The sequence below is a fragment of the Canis lupus genome, chromosome 16 (genome assembly GCF_048164855.1).
Source record: "Canis lupus baileyi chromosome 16, mCanLup2.hap1, whole genome shotgun sequence".
Lineage (NCBI taxonomy): Eukaryota > Metazoa > Chordata > Mammalia > Carnivora > Canidae > Canis > Canis lupus.
In genome coordinates, this window is record NC_132853.1 from 23,738,740 (window position 1) to 23,744,790 (window position 6,051).

Here is a 6,051-nt window from a genome sequence, read left to right on the forward strand (position 1 = left end):
ATATTCTTTTTTTAAAGATTTTATGTATTCATGAGAGACACAGAGAGAGAAGCAGAGACATAGGCAGAGGATGAAGCAAAGCTCCCTGTGGGGAACCCAGCGTGGGACTCCATCCCAGGACTCCAGGATCATGACCTGAGCTGAAGGCAGAGACACTCAACCACTGAACCACCCAGGTGCCCCACAAATACAAATACTTTTAACACAGTGTATGGGAGTCCCTATTTCTCCATGTTCACTAATTTGGTAAATACACACTGATTACTTTAAATGTTCAAAATACAGTGTGGGTGGGGTAGCTGGGTGACGGGCACTAAGGAGGGCCCTTGATGAGATGAGCACTGGGTATTATACTATATGTTGGCAAATTGAATTTAAATAAAATATTTTTTAAAATACAGTGTGGGGCTATAAAGAGGAAAGAAAGAAAAAAATAAAAAAATAAAGAGGAAAGAAATGGAACTGATATTTTAAGACATAATGAGGCCAGGTGTCATCTAGCTGATTAAATTACAATTGTATAATCTAATTCATCAAATTCTTCACAACTCAAGATTTTAAAAATTTTCTTGAAAATAGTTGACACACAATGTTACATTAGTTTCACGTATAAAACATAGTGATTGCCACACGTTTATATGATGTGCTATGCTCAACACAAGTGTATCTGCCATCTATCACCATACAATACTATTACAAGATCATTGACTATATTCCCTATGTTGTGCCTTTTATTCCCATGACTTATGCATTCCATAAATGGAAGCCTATCTCCCACCCCCTCTTCAACCATTTTGCCCATCTCCCCACCCCAGCAGTGATTCTTAACACTGACTGCAATTAGAATCACTTGAGAAGCTTTCAGAAATTACAGGCTGGCTACTCTAGAACAATTAAATCAGAATGTCTGGAATGGGACCCAGTTTTCTTTTGCCTTGTTTTTCTTCCCTTTTTTTTTAAGTAGGCCCCAAGACCAGTGTGGAGTCCAATGTGGGGCCTGAACCCACAACCATGAGATCAAGACCTGAGCTGAGATCAAGAGTCAGACACTCAACTGACTGAGGCACCCAGATGCTCCATCTTTTGTTTTGTTTTTTAAGTTCCTCAGAGGATTCTAATGTGTAGTGAGGGTCAAGAATCACTCAACTAGGAGAATGAGCTAAAAAATGGAAAAATACTAATACTAAGCACCTACTATAATGAGATTTTGTTCCAAATGCTTTATACAATACAATGCTTTATACAATATAATGAGATTTTGTTCCAAAAGCTTTATACAAATAAGAAATGCTTTATATATATATATATGGTATCCTGATGTACTTCAACCATTTTGAGCTCTGTATGGTTAACAATTATATTATTCCTAGCCTTCAAGGTAGATATTATAATCCTATAACCCCTATTTTACCGATGAGGAAATTGAGGCACCGACGGGTGAAATAACTTGTCTAAGATTATTACATTAGTAGATACAACTGGATTCACCCATAAGTCTCTCTGATACCCCAAACCCGTGTCCTTTCCACTATACATCATGCTTATGAACCTAGCTTAATTCTCTCAAAAATCCTGAAGTATCATGATCCTCATCTTACAAATGAGGAAATGAGTCCTAGACAACTTAATTTGAATAGGTCACAGGTGGAAAAGCTGGGAGGGATTTAAACTCAGACTTATTTAACACCAACTACATGCTTATGAAACTAAAGTATATAGCACGTATAGAACATTCAGTGCAGTTCGTTCCTCTGAAAGAATGAAGGCATGGTGGATTATTAATATGATCCAGAGTATTATTATTTTTTAAAATTTATTTATTTAATTTATTTGAGAGAGAGCAAGAGTGCACGAGCATTGGGGGGGAGGGGCAGAGGGAGAGGGAGAGAAGGTCTTAAGCAGCTTCCATTGAGTACAGAGCCTAACACAGGGCTTGATCTCATGACCCTGAGATCACAACTTGAGCAGAAACCAAGTCAGAGGCTTAATCAACTGTGCCACCCAGGTGTCCCCAGAGTATCATTCTTAATAAGGAGAGCCATCCCTAGTGATTCCTCCTTCCATCTTGGGTCTCAGGAAGCTAAAGCTCTGTTGAACTACCAATTCCAGGACGCTCCTTTGAGGGGAAAAGGGCACAATGAATTCTGCCATAACCCTCTATCGTATTTACCTAAAAAAAACTTTAACCTCGGACTAAATTCAACACTACAGTGTCTTCACATCTTTATCTAAGCTGCTGAATCATGCTGGTTGGTTTCTTTTCTTTTTAATTTACTGTCTCCAACTCAAATGGGCATTTATTGCTCAGCAATGTTAATGCATTTTCCCACTAAGTTCATTTTCCCACTCTAGAGGACATTTTTTTTGGTATCATTTCTTCCATCCTCAACCTTCCAACGTTCCCCGACAAAATCTCATCCCACTCTCATTCCACTAGTCTCCATTCTCTGTTGCATTTGATGATTTCTCTTGTCCATAGATCATTCCTTATGATTTACAAACATCTCTAGCACCTACCTTTAAAAACATCAAAAGCAAAAATCAAAAGCCTTCTTTAAACACACATTTGCTTCTAATTATCAGCCTACTTCCCTGTTTCCCTTCTCAGCTAGACCTTTGCAAAGAATCGGGTTCATCACAGTCTTCTTTCCATCTTTATCAAGTCAATCATCTCCATCCATCATGCCACTGAAACTGCTGTTATCAAGATCACTAGTGACCTCCATTGTCCAATGTAAGGATCTTTCTTCTTGTTTCTTAGCCTCTCAACAGCCTTTGAAACAGCTTCACTACCTTCTTCCTGAAAGGTTCTTCTGGCTTTGGTGACACCATATATTCCTTGTCTTCCTAACTCACTGGTTGCTTCTTCTCAAACTTTTGTTTTATAGGCATATCCTCCTCTACCTCATCTCTAAATGTTGGAGTACTCTAAGGGTTAGTCCCCTTCACTTCCCTATTCACACAATCTAAGTGACTGCCTTCATAAGCATGCTTTTATTTTCTCATCATGACAACTGTACTCTTTAATCCCTACCTCCTATTTTCCCCATCCCCCCATCCACCTCCCCTCTGGTAATCATCAGTTTGTTCTCTATGGTTAAGAATCTAGGGACACCTGGGTAGCTCAGTGGCTGAGCGTCTGCCTTTGGCTCAGGGCGTGATCCCAGGATCCAGGATCGAGTCCCACATTGGGCTCCCTGCTAGGACCTGCTTCTCCCTCTGCCCCCCCCCCGCCCCGGCCTCTCATGAATAAATAAATAAATCTTTTTTTTTTTTTTTTAAAGAGTCTACTGTGGGGATCCCCGGGTGGCGCAGCGGTTTAGGGCCTGCCTTTGGCCCAGGGCGTGATCCTGGAGACCTGGGATCGAATTCCACGTCAGGCTCCCGGTGCATGGAGCCTGCTTCTCCCTCTGCCTATGTCTCTGCCTCTCTCGCTCTCTGTGTGTGACTATCATAAATAAATAATAAATAAATAAATAAATAAATAAATAAATAAATAAAATAAAGAGTCTACTGTGGTGCCTGACTGGCACAGTTGGTAGAGCATGAGATCTCTGCTGTAAGCTCAAGGCCCCCCAAAAATTTAATTTTTTTTAAATTTTAAAAATAAAATATACCCAGAAATTCAAAAAAAACATATTTAAAAAACAGAATCTGCTTCTTGGCTTATCTCTCTGGTTTTTTATTTCCTTTGCTCATATATTTTTATTTCCTTTGCTTTTTAAATTCGACATAGGAGTTAGAGCATACAGTATTTGTCTTTCTCTGACTTATTTTGCTCAGCATTATACTCTCTAGCTCCATCTATGTTGTTGTAGATGGCAAGATTTTATCCTTTTTCATAGCTGAATAATATTCCACTTTACATAAAGATATTATATATCACATCTTCTTTATCCCATCTTTTGATGGGCACTTGGGCTGCTTCCACACTTTGGCTATTCTAAATAATGCTGCTTTAAACATAAAGATGCATGCATCCCTTGAATTAGTGTTTTTGTATTTTTGGGGTACATACCCAGTAGTGTGATTCCTGGATCATAGGGTAGTTCCATTTTTAATTTTTTGAGGAAACTCCTTACAATTTTCCAAATGGCTGCACCAATTTGCATTTCCACAGTGTAAGAGGGTTCCTTTTTCTCCATATCCTTGCCAACATATATTATTTGTGTTTTTTATTTTAGCCATTCTGACAGGTATGAGGTGGTATCTCATTGTAGTTTTGATTTGCATTTCCCTGATGGTGAGTGATATTGAACATCTTTCCATGTGTCTATTGGCTACATGATCATGCTTTTACATACGGGTTTGTCACCACTTAAATAGGGATTGGGTTCTGAAGTTAGCTTATAAAGAGAAGATAACTCATGAAGTTGCATTATTCTTAAAAATTCCTTAAATTAAAAAAAAATTTCTTAAATTGCCTTTTAGGTATGGTAGTTCTGGTTTCATACATGTTGATTTTATACATGGTTGTGGCCATTTTTATGTGCTGAACTGAAGGCCAACACTCCATTTCCTAATAAGCTCTAAGTTAATTCTTTTCCTCCTAAGTTGTTTTTATGAAGTAACAGATGAGGTACTTGGGGCTTTGACTTAGGGGCTATGCTTCATGAAAAATATGTATTTTGGGGGCAGGTGGGTGGTTCTGATGGTTAAGCATCTGCCTTCAGCTCAGGTCATAATCTTGGGGTCCTGGGATCCAGCCCTATGTTGGGCTCCTGGCTCAATGAGTCTGCTTCTCTCTCTGCCTCTCCCTCTGCTCATGCTTGCTTGCTCTCTCTCTCTCTCTGTCTCAAATGAACAAATAAAATATTTTTTAAAAATACATATTTTTAAAGAATGAATGCAACTGGAGCAGCAAGGTTCTCCCATTATGGGAGGGGATCAGGGACTGAATCCATCTGAGAACATAGCAGATTTACATCCCCTATCTTGCGCTTACTCCACACTTGCTTTCCTTGAATGTAAAGGAATTACGTACACTTTTTAAAGTATTTCTTACCCTCTTTGGTTGAATATGTATCTCAATTTTAACAAGCAAAATGCTTTTTTAGATAGTTATTTCATTGTACCATTTGTGTTTTGATGGCTTCCAAATTTATTTCTCCAGCCTTAACGTTTTTCTCTGAGATTCAGAGTTAGGGAACCAACTCAGCATCTTCACATGTCCAAAACATAGCAATGAACTCCTCACCACTACCACTCCCGTTCCTCATCCTCACCAAAAAGCTGTTCTTCCCTGTGGTTCCTAGCTCAGTAAACAGCATATCATCTAACCCAGGATTTCAAGCAGAACACCAAGGAGTGGTCTGTGTGATTCCTTCCTTTCCCTCATTTCACATGAAATCATTTTGGTGCATTTAACTCTACCTCCAAAATATATCCCAAATTCTATCCATTTATCTCCATCGGCACAGAGACCCCACCCTAAACCTAGCCACCACCATCATTTCTACTTTGACTAGCCTCACTTTTTCCACTCTTAGCTTTTTGACGGTTCATTCTCCAAATAGCCAGAGTAGTCTTCTGTAAGACATTCACTCATTCAGTCATCAAACACTTACTGAAGAGTACACAGAAACTGAGAATACAGCACTGAAGCAAATTAGATCCCCATGCTCACGGACTTTCATTCTAAAACGGGGAGAGGCAATGCAAAAGTGAATAATTTTGTACAGTACACATGCAACGAAGAAAATAAAGTGATACGCTGCGCAGCCCCGGTGGCTCAGCGGTTTGGCGCCGCCTGCAGCCCAGGGCGTGATCCTGGAGACCCGGGATCGAGTCCCACGTCGGGCTCCCTGCGTGGAGCCTGCTTCTCCCTCTGCCTGTGCCTGTGCCTCTCTCCCGCTCTCTCTGTGGATAAATAAAATCTTTAAAAAAAAAAAAAGGCGTTGTTTGCCATAAAAGTCTAGAACGCTGGCTGGCCTTAAGAGGATCTTGACAAATGTTTTTTGAAAGAACAAATAAATAAGTAATGACGGGCTATACGAGTTAACTCGAGGTAGTCTCCCCACCGCCGCCAGGCCCCGCCCCCTAGAACCACTT